The following is a 15,631-nucleotide window of genomic DNA, read 5'->3' as shown; positions in this document are numbered from 1 at the left end:
AGATTTCTGTCAGCTACATTTCATTCACATGGGCAATTAAGCAATGCCAGGATGCTGACTGGATTGCTGGTTTCAGTGGCTACCTTACACTATTTAGGTAATCTAAATAAATGTTTATATTAGTTTTAACAGGCAATACAGCATTTCCTGTGTGCTCCTTGTGCCTCTGGCCTTCAATTGTATGTGATGATCAGTAAAACATTTCAGTTTCCAGGTATTATTCCCAGAAGTCTCATTTGTTATGAAGAAGCAGTGGAAGTCAGTGAGGGTGTTGGCACACCTGCAGAGGTACCTGGAGGAGCACACAGGCACCGGGGTCATCGTGTTCCATCACCTCAGTGCCCAGTACCTGCAGGAACAGGTTCAGCCCTCAGAGGTGGCTTTGGTGCCTTGGCCCTGCGCAGGTCCTGACAGAGCCTGGAGCTGTCAGAGACCTGTTCCTGCCCATGGAGCTGCCCTGGAAAGTGTTTCCTGCTCCCTTCTTTGTGGGCGACCATCCTGCAGCTCACAGAATCATACAACGGTTTGGGTTGGACGGGACTTTGAAGACCATCCAGTTTGATGCCATTCCCCTTTTGTCCTGTCCTTGTAAATATCTCCATCTTTCTGGCAGGCTGCCTTCAGGTACTGGAAGGAGCAATTTAGGCCACCCAGGCTGGACAATCCCAATTCTCTCAGCCTTTCCTCAGAGCAGAGCTGCTCCACCCTCTAATCATCTTGTTGGAGGGAGTCCAGAGCAGGCACCAAGTCCACGTCCTTCCTGGGACCCCAGAGGCAGCTCTGCAGGTGGGGTCTCACCTGAGCGAGGCCCTGGACCTGATGCCCACAGGGAGTGGGGAGGCAGCCCAGGGTAGATCGGGCTGCGAGCGCACATGGCTCGGGCACGTCCCGTTGCTCGGCCACGGTCACAGCCGCGTTCCCCGTCGGATCCTGCCCCCGCCCGCCCCCAGTGTTTCCGCGTCTCGCCGGGCGCGGGCGCTGCTCCCCCGCTCCCGGCCGGCCGGGTGTCAGCGAGGCGCATCCCCCGCCGGCTCCCGCGGCCGCGCCAGGTACGGCCGGAGAGGAAGGGGTGGGGAGAAAAAGGAAAGGCAGGAAAGGAAGGAAAGGCGATGCGGGCAGCGCGGAGCCGGCAGCAGCGCTGCGCTCCGGAGGAGCGTGGCGCGCCTGTTTTGTATAACCGTGCCCTCGTCACGAATCCGCGCTTGGCCGCGCCCCTCCGTGCGCTCATGGGGGGCGGTGGGTGAGGGAGCCCCGGGAGCGCGCGCGCCCGCGCGCCGCTTCCCTTCCCCGCCCTCCGCGGGCTCCCGTGAGGCGGCGGCGGCGAGCTCGGAGCCGACCGAGCGAAGGAACGGGGGAAGGGAAGAGGAAAGCGGCAGGGGAGGAGCGGCGGCTCCCCCGAGGAGGCCGCGGCGGGCGCGGACGGGCGGACGGACGGGCGGAGGGGGCGCTGTAGCGGGCGGGCGGTGAAGGAGCCGCCGAGGAGGGGCGAGACCGGCCGCCCCCCGTCCCCTCCCATTCGGGCGCGCGCTCGCCGCGGCGGCGGCGGCTCCCGGCGATGCGGTGAGGAGGGAGGCGCAGCCGCGCTCTGTGAGGGGCCGCCGGGAGCCTCCCGCGCCAGGTAAGGAGCAGCGGAGCGCCGGGCGCGGGGTGAGGGTGGGACACGGACGGGGACACACCGTGAGGGGGCAACGCCCGGCGGTCGTGAGGAGGGGGCTGGAAGGGGGAGATCGCGATCCCCGCCACGCCCCTCCCGCGGGCGGGGGACGGGGCCGAGGGCACCGCAACAACAGGGCTGGGGCGGGGGGCTCCTCCCCGCGCTTCCCGGGCAGGCGAAGCCGGCGCTGTCGGTGCCTCGCTCATTCGATTGGGATGCGGCGGCGGCGGCGAGCGCCGGGAAAGGCGGGGTCGGCGCGAGCAGCGAGTTGCCGAAAAATTCTATTTCTTCAATGAGAAATTGACTATTTTGTTCGCAGAGGAAACCGAGCGTTTTGTTTAAGGAGAAAGCGGCGCGCGCGGGGGGGGGGGGGGTCAGCGATGGGTGTTTTTTCCGCCCCATCCGTCCCCTCGGGCCCGGCGGAGGCCGGAGCGAGGCCGTTTCCCTCTCGCCGTGTTTAGCGGGAGGTGCCGCAGGTACCGCGCACGTGATGCGGGCGCTCACCGGCCTCGCCCCCGCCGCTGCGGGCGCCGCGAGGGTTAAACCCGCTCGGTGCGCGCCCTCGGAGCGGTGAGTAAGGCGTGCGGAGTCCAATGACACACGCTGTGTCTCTCCGTTACACGCGTGGGTTGCTCGGTGGGGGCTAAAATGCAGAAAAGCAATGCGAGATGATGATGAGGCAGACGGCGCTCGGATGGGGTGTTTTGGATGGAAAAGGCGGATTCTCGTGGCTGTTTGTGTTGGGAAGTTGCGGCGAGCTGGTTTAGGCAGTGATGGAGCGGTGTGGGTTTTGGGGTTTTGTCAAGGTGGAAATAGTGCGAGGAAAATGAAATAGCTGGGGAAGGTAAATAAATTATGGGGGCTAATTAGCGCTGCAACATAGCTGCGCTGTAGGAGCGAAGGCAAATCAATGTTGGATTGGGAGGAGAAGAAGAAATACTGCAAGAGTGCTGTGCATGGAGGGCAGCAACATGGCCAGGAGACCTTGCCCAGGCTGGGGCGTGGAATGATTCCTGCAAAATGCTAAAGGTTGTTGTTTTCCTTATTTAATCTTCAGAATTTAATTTCCAAACCTGCGCCTGGGAACATCCGTTCCTAAGGTGTGAATAAAACAGGAAAAAGGAGCTGGTGTAATAAGTGCCTTTTGGTGAGAATGTTTTTGAAGGGGATTTGCTGGGTACAGTCACACGAGGCGTTTTACTGTGCGGTGAGAGACACCTCAGATTATGGGCAGTTGGTGTGGAGGAATGTTTACTTATTAAATGCATGATAGATCTGTGGTTGAATGAAGAAAATACAACATATTGCCATTGGCCAGAATCAAAATCTCATTTTTTGACTGCAAACAAACCGTTGGTGGAAAGCGAGCAGCAATGCTTAGGCAAAGACTATCTTAGAGGTCTGGGGCTTTTAGGACTCTTGGGCTTCTAAGAAAATAAACAAACTAGAGTTGTGCTTCTTTTCTGTAGTGACTCATCCTACACAGTGAAAGACTGTATTCCAAATTTACCCCAATTTCATTGGAGTGGCAGGGTTGTATCCTGTTTGGATCTCTGCTGTGGCCGTGGAATATTGGAGCATGCTGGCCTGCAATGTAGACTTGTAATTACTGTGTGAATTACTGCTTACATATTCAGGGTAACTGGATGACTAATATAATTTTATAAAATAAACTCCTTATCAGTATTGATTGCCTTGTAGCAATTCCTCCCTTGTTCTCATCTTTCTGTCTTTTCCATCGGTTTTCCCATGATCCTGTGTGAGCTCCTGGGTTGTTTTAAATTTCAGGTTGCACACACTAGATTTACTCTCAGCTAAACCTTTAGAAATACCAGTGATATATATGTTAATGTTGAGAAATCCATGAGCATACCTGTTATGTGCAGGGAATTTTTGCAAGATGAATTTTTTAATACATTACAGGCAAGCATCCCTAACTTCCTGCTTGCAAATTCTTGCTTATTAATATTAATGACCATAAATGCAAATGGTTCAAGGCCCAAATATGTATCATGTACAGCATTATGCACTGTTTACTCTTGAGTTTTGCAGGTGTAAGTTTATATGTAATTCCAGAAGAACACTTTGATGCCAGGCCTGCTTGTGACACATTTATGTTATTTATACTGTGTATTCATATGTTTATAATCTTGTATTTTGTTTAATTTCAGGATGCTTGTTAAAATTCATAGTAGTATATCCTACTTTTTTGTTAGACTGCAAAAGAAAAACAATAAGAGGGAAGCCAGAAAACTAGAACAACCCCTTGGTACATTAAAAACAAAAAAAATGGACCTGTGACTCTCCCAAATTTGTGCATGGTTTTTCTCATTAGAAAAAGAGAAGGATTACGTCCTTTCTTATGTTTTATCAAGATTTCCCTTTTTTAGAGGTGGTTAAACATGAGATCAGCTGAGAGTCTGCTAACACCTGTAATCCCATATTATGCACTATAAAAAAAAAAAAAATCTTTTGCTTTGAAATTGTTTCAAAAGCAAAATCCTTGTTTCTTGTCTCTTTGATGTATAAACATCGATTCTTTCAACTTTTGAGGGTGAATTTTCTTTCGAGCACAATGGTTATTTCCTTTGACAAGGTAATTTCCTTTGACACCCAGACAGGCGGATGGCTTTGGGTGTTGTTTCTTGATGAGGTTAGGCAGATTTTAAGAAGCTGTGCTGAATCACTGTCCTGTTCTCCCACCCTCAGTGTTGTGGACCCTCTGTGGTGTGCTGCATTGAACTTTTGAGCATCTGTTGTGTGAATGACAGCTGTTTATTTCATTTCTTGCTGGATCAACGAGCTGAACTTCACCTGTGAAGCCTGAAAGGAGGAGGATGCAGGGGTGGGAAATAGAGTGGCTGGGTTTGTCCTTTATGAGCTCTGTGAATGGTTGATTCCAGTTGGGAATTTGTGTCTGGAGTGTTGCACAAAGCTTTAAAATGGCACCTTTTGGTGTACAGAAATCAGTGATTTTATGTTTGGTACTCCACAAATACTCACAGATTTGCAGCCTTTGTTACATCATTGGTTATAACCCTTGCAGTCAGCCTGACCAGTAATTTCAGGTTTTGTGCTTTGCTTCCAATGTGGTAAAGGTGTGCCCACCTCTAGGAGTTCTTTCAGCATCCACAGGACACGTGGAGCTCTGTGGTGACACAGGACATGGTGACATTGCCAGCAAGGGCTTTGGGAGGTTACCATGGTCATCACAGGTAACAGATGTAACTGGTAACCAGCTGGTAACACTGGTAACCAGCTGGTAACACTGGTAACCAGCCCACTGGTTGTTTTTGACTCTTGTAGTTCACGTCTTCGACCAACACACGGCCCTGTGTGAGGAAAATTCCTACTGTGAGGAAAATTCCTACTGTGAGGAAAATTCCTACTGTGAGGAAAATTAGCTCCAGCCAACCCAGAATGGCACCTTCATTTCAACTGGAAAGTGGAGCACGTGCCTGTTGCGCTCGCTGGAGATAAATTAGTGTGCTTGGAGCTCGCTGCACCTGGAAATACTTGATCCAGTGAACTGGGTCATTTGTCTCTGGTTGATTTGCCAGCTGGGTTTTATGAGCTTGGAAAAACCAAATTCTGGTTGTGTTCCTTAGAATGGTTCCAGTCCCATTATTGTATGGGGCTAAAATGCAGTTGTTTGTTTTACATTAATTTAAAAATTAATTACTTTAAATGCAAACTCTACATTACTTAGAGGAATTAGCACTTGATTTGTGGACTTGCATTAGAAAGGGAAAAACTGGGAATTTAGACCCTTGTGAAGCTGTCCCATCCCTGGGTTCCTCAAGTTTCTACTTCAGCAGCCTGTGATGAAAGGATCGAGTTTAGCAAGGATGCTGGACACGTTGGAGAGGAATTTGGCATGGAATTGCCTGTGGGATTCTGAGGAGAGAGCAGAAGTTACTTTACTAGGTTGTGAATAAAAATGCTGTATGTTCTGGGTGCTGTGGTGTTTCAGCTCCTCGGGAAGAAAAATCTTTGAATAATCTGTTGAGTCCCCTGAGCAGCCTGGCTTTCTTCCTGGGTAGCATTTATTCCCTATCCTTCCAAAATTCATCAAATAACAGAATTTATACTGTGGCATGAGAAACTCTATCTTGAAAAATATTCTGTAAGAAAGCATTAATTAGTAATGATAAAACATGAAAAGTACCGTGTGCTTCTTTGACTCAGCTTTGGGTTTGTGCCATGTTGCATCATTATTTGATTTTGAAGGAATCATTACTTATTCATGGCTCTTATAAAATCTTTGTAATAGTTGGGTTTCTGTGTATTCTGCATAAAGCAAACTTTGCTCTAAGTTTTGCTTGCTCAGTATTTTTTATAACACTCTGGCAAAGTTTTTTCCTGCTCTGAGTGCAGGGCTTATTTTCTAAAAAAAAAATGTTGCTTTTTTTGAACTTAAAATTTGAGCAGATATTTTAAAGTTTTTTTTTTTTTATTTTTGCCCTTCCTCTCCCATCCGTCCTGCTGCGTTGTAAAGATGAGGATTATTTAGCTTTACTGAAGAAGTAACCTGAGGTAGGAATCCTTAAGAGCCGATTTGGCAGAGGCGCATGCAGACACTTGAGGAACACACAGGATCCTGGTGAGTTCATGTTACTATTCCCATACAGGCAGGTCCCTGCACGCTGAGGGGTGATGTTGTGTGAGCTAATGGCAGGGAAGTAATCTGGGAGAGTGGTGCTGGCATCGTTAATGAAGAGAGCAATGAATCATGCATGTTGACATTTCAGCTCTTACCAGTGTTTGTTATTTATTCGTCCTTTATGAAAAGAACATATTTGCGACCGAAGGAGCATCTTCCTGAGCAGACTGGGAGCTGTGCAGGGTGAGGGCAGGCCTGCTGTTGATTTCACTGTTTGGCTGCAGAGGGGATTTGTTGTGAGAGATCTTTTCAGACACGCAATTCCAGAGTCTTGGAGCAACTTGTTGCTCATTAGTTGCTCACTTGTACTTAATGAGAAAGAATCCAGCGATATGTCCGGAGTGGAGGACCTGGGGTGGATGAATGATCCTTTCTTGCACCACAAGCAGTTCTATTCATGGTGCCCCATTTCTCAGAAGTTACTGAAAAGTCATCTGATGAGCGTTTGTGACCTTACTGTGCCCATCAAAGCGGAGAGGCTGAAAGCTGCGTTTGTTCCTCTGTGCATTTGCAAATACCAAAAGTGTGTCTGCCATTATCCCAGCCAGCCCAGAGCTTGGAAGGATGGAGACAAGCCTTCTTGCTGCTCTTTCCTTGAGTTCTTAATTCATAAATTTGTCATAATTTCTTTTAAAATAGATTGCATGTGAGACGGCAGAGGGTCTGCTTGTCATTTGAAATTATTTGTCTTTATATCCAGATTTCCATATGTCCTGGTTTTCTGCCATTGACTTGGTTTTCAGAGATCAGATTTGCACGTTTCCAGTGTGCAGTAGTTGAAGCTCATATCACACCACTGATGAAATTCAGCTGACTAGTTGAACTACATCTTTTACCCTCATCTGCAGGGAATAATTTTAAGATTAAAATATAGAATAGCTTCACAGTTGAGGAAAAATTCCCAAATAACAATGAATAGGATAAGTCCATCAATTTTCTCTTGAGTTCCTCACTTTATTGGTGAATATTCAATTGTCTTATTTTTACTTACATCAGCTATAATTGCTAATTATGATTGAATTGTAGTGATCTCAAATTTAATGTTTGTAATGATCTCATTAATGAAAGAAGTATTTTGGATAAGTGATTTGTTATTTGCAGTACAAGTTACACTGAGTATTTGTTATTAATTAAGAAGTGTGAGAAAAGAGATAGTTAATTTGTGTTTTATGATGGGGAGTTTCTTATTTACTTACTTTCTTTCTAAGTATTTTGGGTATTTATTTGATTTTCCCCTTCATGCCTGTACAATTTCCGTGGCAGGTACAATAATATTTGACAGATTGCTGCTATTTTTCTGAATTCAGATTATTTTAGCAAAATGCTTTTACAAAGCAATCAGTAGGAAACACCTCTGCTACAATTTTTATTTTTTATATGCCTTAATGAGTAAGGCTTGTATATGGGTCTAAGTGGTTTCCTCCTTTTTTTGTGTTCTTTTCAGGTGTCTTTCCTAAAAATTTGTGTTTTCTTCATAGTTTGGATGAGAACCTTGATGAAACAGAGAAACCAGCAGTGCTTATGAAAAATACCAAAGTTAAAGACAGAGTACAATATCTTTCAGAATGGGAGTTTGAATATTTGTAGTGGTCGGTCCTTTAATAACAAATGATTTTCCCTTTTGCCTTATCTTCCATTTTGTTGTGTAGGATTATTCTCTGTCTAGAAATTATTTTTTGCTAGGTGCTCTTAATGTTCCAGGTAGCGAAGAAGTGTAGTAACAAGAAGATAAAGGTACAAAGTGCTTTTGCAGGAATGAGCTCCATGTTTTTAATGCTGGGAGGCATCGCTGGCAAAGCCTGCGTGTTCTGCAGCAGGACTGGGGGATGGCAGCATTTATTCATTTATTATTTAGGCTGCTTGGAATTTGAAGTGTTGTCTTTTCAGTGCTAAGACCCCTGTGCTGCTCCTGTTTCTCCAGGCTCCTTCAGGGCAGGCACATTGCTGGTTCCCTGCCTGGGCAGGAGGAGATTTGGGAGCAGGAGGAGTCAGTGGCTGAGTGGATAATTGGGATGGGCTTAGCCAGGCTGTTCCTGCAAGTGCTCTGAGGAAAGTCTCCAGCAAAATGCAGTTTAGCAGGCAAACAGATAAACAACTTTCTATCCCTCAGGGGTTTTCTGGAGTAGAGTATGGAAGGGTTCCGACAGAGGGAAAAGCAAAGTGAAGTAGTGAGGATGGATTTTTAGAAATCTATGCTTGGAGAAGAAAGACAAAAGGGTGTGTGAGTGTGTGTAACTTTTATGAGAATTGTTAAACTGAGCCTGGGAAGAGGTGCAAATGCAAGTGGATAGTGTGATTTGAATGATCAAAATAAATGCTTGTGTCTGTAGATTTTGCTGGTTTATCCCAGCTTGCAGGCTCTGGTGTTCTTCATGTGACTTTATGTTTAAGGATATGTGCAAAATGATCTGGCTTGTGGCAGGTATTCTGTGTGTGTAGCTGTGTGCTGCTTCATCTGTTACTTTCTGTGTAAGTTGGAGTCTAATTATCTAATTATCTATCTGCTGATTATCTTTCCCAGCAGCTTTTACAGTTCCACATAATCTTAGTGTAATAAATAATTTATATTTTATGGAGGGGCAAATTCCCCATTTTCTTACTTAATGGGTTTTTCTCCTCTTACTCAAACAATTTTTCTATTTAATTTTCAGTCTAAGATTTGATTAGAAGACCCCGACTCAGTTCCCTGCTGCTTCGCCCAGTTGTTAGTATGAGATACTCATCTTCACAGTTAGAACTTCTGTGTTTGATTGAAATCTTTCTGAGCAGCTTTTCACTGGCACCAGCCTTTGCTTAATACCTGCATGGGGGCCATGACATCCCCTTGTTTCCTTCAGGGGTGGGGATTTGGTGTAAGAGGCGCCATGAAAGGAAGGATTATTGTTCTTTGGAGGCTGAAGCTGCAATGGAGCTACAAGTGCCCACCCTCTTTCTCTTCATTCTGGTAATATCATCTCTGTCTTGATTTGGAGAAAGTGAAGAAGCTGTAATGCTGACAGCAGGCAGTGCTGCCCCACCTCCTCAGCAGAGGTGGAAAGGACCATCTGGCACCATGTGGGTAGCAGTTCTCCCAAAAAGTAATAACAGTGGGAGTTCTTGCCAGTTACAAGTTGTGATCACAGGCCAAATGGTGTCATTCTAAATCAGTGTACGTTTTCAAAGAGAAAGAGATGCAAGTATTTATTTTTGCCGGCTCGAGAAGTATTTTCAGTCATGGGGGGCTCTGCTGGGGTTTTAGTTGCTGGCATTTGAGAGAAAGTGTGAGGGGAGTAAGTCAGACGAGTGTGGCTGTGATGCCTGCTAGACCAGCTCCTAGGCACTAAAAAAAATTGGCTTTTTTTGGGATTATGTAAGCCTCAACTTGATGAATCCATGAAACTGGGGAATTTTTTTTGAAGGCTATATAAATGGTCTGTTGATTTGATTTAGACTTTACCCAGTGGGGACTGAAGATCTCAGTCTTTGGCACTATTAACTAGTCTTGAACAAATTGCTGCTCTAAAATTAGAGAAACTTTGTAATGAGCTGCAAAACTCTCGATCTTGCTTTGTGAATCACTTCAGTATGGTGGCCTGTGGTATTTTTGTTTGAAAAGTTGGATGTGGCATAATCAGGAGTGCTGTGCAGTGGCTGCAGAGCTGGTTACCAGGTTGCTTAGTAACCTGATGGAGGGATTGAGAGTGTGCTGGTAAAACCTGTGGATGGCATTGGCTTTCAAGGTGCTGCAGGGATAGGAAGAAAATATTACATCCAAATGGGTCTTGAAAAAATTAGAAGCTTGGAGTATGAGCAGGTTAATTTGTCAGCGTTTATTCAGAATAAAAATGGTCAGCACTATAAATAAAATTGAAAATTGAAAAATATCATTTGCATGTACTCAGAGCAAGGGAAATTTAGGGAGAGTTGTGAATTTGTGCCCATTTTCAGACTTGGGTTCTTGTTGTAGACTTGCTCAGACTCTGTCAATACTTTGAGTGAGTGTGGAGAAAATTTCTGCACAGACCCAGACAGGCTTTCAAAGAGGGCTTTGGTCTTCATCAGATTTTCTGGGCAGATGTAGCTGCTTTCCTGTCAGTGTGCATTGTCTCAGCACAGGGATTTGCCAGGAATCCTGCAGGAATCCTCATAATGTGTCTAAGCTTTGCTTTGGACTCTGATTTCGCTGATTTCTTTCTGTGGTGGTTTTGTTGTTGTTGTTGTTTTATTTTTGGGTTTTTTTTTAAACTGCTTCTTCCTCTTGTAAATGTCCAGAAGCTCAGTTTACCAAATCTGGTCAATAAAGATTCTGTCCAAGTCTACTGAACACACCCCCAATCCTTGCACTGAGTCAGTTTTCCATGTTGTGTTACTGTAGTTTGGGCCTTTGGGAGTAGAATTCTGTGTTGAAATTGGTGGATACATGTGCAGATTTTTTAAGTGAGCTAACAAATGCTATTTTTTAAGTGTGGGGTTGTTTAATCTGTTTACCAAATTATTTCTGTTAAGAAATACAGTTTGTCAGATACTCCATTTTGGAATAGTCACCTTAATTAGTTAATTTTTTGTGGCAAGTTTCAGCACTCACCTAAACCAAATCCATGGCGTGGCTGATGTAACTGTAGACAGTGTGTTCTCTAATGTTGCTTGGTTACAATTAAAATTTTGCACTAAGAAAGCCATTACAATAAACCTTTGCATTGCTTTTGTCCTTGCAGACAGGCAGCTGTAAAAGCAGATCAGGCCCTACAAGGAGCTGGCTGTCACCTTTACTGGTGACATGTACGTGTCTTTTTGTCTAGTCAAGGTTTTTTACTCCAGCATAACCACTAAAAATCAGATGCAAATAAACATCCTTCATAAATGGAGGCAAAAGAAAAACCTTTCCAAGTTTGGACAAAACAATCTTTAAGGGAAGATTAAATCATTTCATTATCTGGAAACTGAGGAACCATACAAAGCTTCCAAGTGATGAGTCCATCTTTATGTACCGCGTGCTCCGGTTTGGTTTTCCTCAGTTTCAGAGCAGTGTAATATTCAGAATAATGTTAGTGTTAATGATTGCCTGTTTAGCTGTGGGTGCACTGGAGCTGAGTGTGCATGTGGGTGTTTATTTACCCTTCTCAGATGTCACATTCTGCCACCTGTGCCCTTGTGTCTGATGGATGCGTGTGCTGGCTGCCATGTGCGCTTCTGGAATTTGGGCAGCTTAAACCTCTCCTGTCGAGCATCTATACCATAAATCCCCAGATTTATATCTGCTGGCACTTTGCTCATAGTCTATACACTTGTGCTGAACTTCTGTGCACAGCAATCCTGCCTGCTTACATTCAAGAAGTGTCTTTCTGTATTGTATTAAGAGCTTATCCATATGCTTCAGGCTTGGAGCGCAGGAAGTCTGCTGGCAGCAGGCCTGCTGTTCCATATTCTGAGCTCAGGCTCTTTGTGAATAGCTAGGAAAAAAAAACCAAAAAACCCAACTATAAATCACGACAAGTTGTTGACTGACTGATTTCTAGATAAGTTTTTCAAGAAAATTGGAATAAATATTAATATTGTGTGTGAGAAAGGATGCGGCGTGGCTCGTTGGGGTGTAAACTGCAGGATGTGATTAAAAGGAACTACAAAATTGTTGTGTAGGATGTCTGTTTGTATTTTTAAGATGCTCTGTAACGCATCATTCACATCAAATATAACTAGAGAGAGCCCAGGGAAAAGCACTCTGTGTCCATTCTCCCTCTTGAAAAATCCTGAGTTTTCATTCCTGGTGTCAAGTTTTTCTATCTGAAGTGCTTGTGCTAGTTGGATTTGATCTGATTCTTTAAAAAATATTAAACAGAAACAGTAGATGATTATTGGCAGTGTAACTACTTCATAAAATTGAATTTTATTATTTTCTTCCAAATAAAAAACCACTTAAAATATTAGTCACTTCACTTACATGTTTAATGTGCCTAATTTGATGGAAAGATGCCACATTTATATCTGTTTGCCTTTTAGATAAAGGATTTCATATTTCATATTTCAATATTTCATATTGTGTTACTTGTGTGCCTCTGGGAATTCTCGATTTTCCTTGAGGAGACGGATTTTATCTGTGTGCAGCTTGCTAAAAATTATATATTTTACTAAATAATAATAAACTAAATGCTTACATATTTTACTAAATAATATGTAGAAATACTGTAGCCAAAACTGTGGAAATATTGTAAGAAAGCTTCAGAAAGAACCTGCTGTTTTTTCAACTGTTTTGTTTTCCTCCAAAAAGTTATTTTTACCCAGTATAGATATCAGATGACGAGATTTGCACGTTGCTCATTAGAGGAACATCAGCTTGGTTTTCCTTCCTTTATTTATGCTCTTCCTCTTCCTCCTGCCTCCCCCTTCTCATCCTGCTGTTGTTTTAAATGTTAATGTTCTAAAAAGTTTGTGAAAGTGTTTCTACCTGGCCTTGAGAGGGTTACATGTGTGTGACAATAAAGGAAGCGTGTGGGAAATTGTTCTTTTTTTCCAAAGGGCACTGCAGGACTGAGGGGCCGTGAGTGGTGTCTGATATTTGCAGTGTCACCTTCAAAACACCCTTGGGCTGAGCAAATCTGCTTGTCCTTCGTCCTGTGAGCTTCCCAAAAAGATACCAGGTCGTCATCCCTATTATTTAAAAGTCCTTTTTTGTGAGAACTCTGGCTTCTGCTCTGTGCTTTTCAGTAGGCTGAAAAGAAATCTTTTTTTGGGATGGCAGTCTCTACTTTTCCAGCATTCCTGGATACTTTTCCCTCCTGAGTTGTCCTGCTTGTCAGGATGACCCTGTGTGTGACAATAATGTTATTTTCTTTGTTCCCATGAGCTGCTCCTGCAGATGCAGGTCTGTGAATACCAGGGCTTGCATTTCTCACTATTGTCTTGTGCATCCTGAGGGTGAAGGAAGATGAGCCAATAAATTATTGGAGAACTCAGGTAGTGAAGATGACATTGAGGGAAGAGAGCAGCAATGAGATGTTTCTGAATTTGTAAATGTGTTTCCTGAGTAGGTAATTGTATGTAAATAAAGATGTGGATAGGCTGGTGGGAAGAGTAACTGAAAAGTGGTGAACTTAGTAATGATGTATTCTGAAAAGCTTGTGTGAAAAAGGCTCCCAATCTCCTAATGGAGCATTTAGAGAGAACAAAAGCTCATCTGGAGATTAAGACTGACTTTGATTGAGTGATTTAGAAATCGAACAGGATTTTGACACATTTATACCTGTGCTACAAATGCCAGTCAACATCCCTTAGAACAGAATGGATCACTGCACTCGGGGTGACTTGCTATCAAGGATGGATCAGTGTGCAGCTGCTTTTTCTCCTTGAATGCACATATACTGCCCTTTCATGGCACCTTGGATCAAAGGTTTTAAAAATTATTATTATTATTATTTCTAAATAAATGTGAGGAAAGGAATTTAAAATTTTATTTAATGCGCTTTTCCCAATAATTATGCATTATGTATGTGGGGCAGTGGTTCAGGGGGTGGGTGCTGCTGAGACTGAGCTGTAAGGAATGTAGTTGTGTGTTTCTGATGAAAACTGCCTGGTGTTACAGATGCATTTATCTTATCTGCAGGGCAGGCAGGCTTGAGACTGAATTGGAATGCGAATCAGCATTATTTTTCTACACACCCTCATAGTAAAGGTTACAGGTCACCTTTTGCTCTAAGCAGCATCTTCTCAGTGGATGTTTAGTGGATTTTCACATTTAATTATTAGCTGAGTATTGGAAGCTGGTAAATCTTCATGACTTCTTTTTTTCCCCCAAGTTCTTTTGAATTTACCATGTTGTTTATGTGTATTTGTAATAAGGTCTTTGGGACTTGGTGTCTTGTTGACTGCAACCTTTAATAGAGAATTTTAGATGGTTTCCCTTTTTCTCACAATTTGATATAGTCTTTAAAAATTTCTATGTGTATGTATTTATAGCCATAATTTATATTCTTCAGTAGTCTGGAAAAATGTAGCAAGAGTACATTTAGGGAGGGCTAAGTAGCATTTCTTAGCTGGCAGTGGGGAATGGGGTAAATTACTCTTCAGTATTAGACATTAATCTGTCTAATTGCTGCCTGAGTTTTCTACAGATGTTTTAGAGCAAGCTAATAAAATGTGCCCTGACACAAATGATTTTATACAAACAAATATAATTGAGAGTTAAAGAGAAGGGGTGTTGTTAATAATACTGAAATTCATTCCTTATCTTCCTCTTTTCATTACTTCAGGGGTGTAGTTATTTTAAATTTGCTTACATAGATTCAACTAAGCATTCCACTTTACTGCCAATATAGTGTGAGTACTTAAAGCAGGTGGAGCTGGTAGCAAAAACAGCCTGTGAAAAATTCTTTCCTGAGCATGGTGACAGATCTTTTTAATTAACTGTTGCAGTAGTCATATTATAGTAATTTTGCAGCAGTAATAACTTCCTAGAAGGATTTCAAGTTCGGGATCTAATTCTCTACTGTCAGATTACCCAGAACTAACACAGAATCTGTATTATATGTCACATATTGATGCATGATTCAAACTGTGTTGGGAAGGAGGAAGCCTCTTTATCCTGGTGCAAGTGGAGGAATCCTTGTTTTTCTTGATAGAGCAGCAGAGGAACTACAATGAAACCACACTGTCTGTGTGTATTAGTGTATTAAAAGTAATTATTACACAAAAAGTCACTCATGAGCAGAGTCACCTTTTAACAGCAGAGACCTTAGCTTGACACTGAAGGAGTAATTTTAGGTTCAGTGTTGACTCCGTTGAGATTTTCTTAGTTTGGTTTCTTTTTGTGGGCATTGTTGCTCTGTGAATCTCTCCTGCAGTGGGCTGCAGGAGCAGCAGAGGAAATGCATTTCCTATACCCGGAAAACCAAAGACAAACACTTGCTGTTGGCTCTGCACAGTGAGCTTGCTGGGAGGAGGAAGAGTTTTGGGTTTTTCTGCAGGTTTCATTTACTGTAATGCTAGTAAATGAATTTTCTAGCTGGGCTTTATAGAGCAGCGAAATGATTTCTTAGCAGCTTTCCTATGTTTTCCCTCAGTATTTTAATAGTTTCACCTTAAAGGAATTTTTGAGATCTCTATCAGTTGTTATGGAGGGATGTCGTAGTGGCTCAGTGGTTTGGTTAATAGCAACAAACTTGTAAATAAAGTAGACCAGGAAATTTTCTTAAGAGTCGCTTTTGTTCTGTTTCATTTGTTTTATAGAAGATATTTTAGAGCTGAGGAAGACTTGAAACAGGACATGGCTTAGGTAGCAAAGGGATGATGGAGTACAGAGGAGCTGTGTAGCAGAGAAGGAGATGCATTTTAAAACCAATTAT

The 15,631-nt window shown here is 43.4% G+C and overlaps 1 protein-coding gene across 1 annotated transcript in view; it reads left to right on the top strand.

Moving 5' to 3' along the window:
* The first annotated feature begins 1,390 nt into the window (after positions 1 to 1,390).
* The window catches only part of TANC2 (tetratricopeptide repeat, ankyrin repeat and coiled-coil containing 2), a 145,163-nt gene continuing 130,922 nt past the window's right edge, over positions 1,391 to 15,631 (top strand). Inside the window, exon 1 of the mRNA XM_059489387.1 lies at positions 1,391 to 1,618. The gene's annotated coding sequence lies outside the window, so the exon portion shown is untranslated. The remainder of the gene's footprint in view (positions 1,619 to 15,631) is intronic.

Source organism: Ammospiza nelsoni, chromosome 26 (assembly GCF_027579445.1).
Source record: "Ammospiza nelsoni isolate bAmmNel1 chromosome 26, bAmmNel1.pri, whole genome shotgun sequence".
Taxonomy (NCBI): domain Eukaryota; kingdom Metazoa; phylum Chordata; class Aves; order Passeriformes; family Passerellidae; genus Ammospiza; species Ammospiza nelsoni.
Note: the sequence above shows the minus strand (reverse complement) of the source record. Positions and strands in the feature narration are given on the sequence as shown.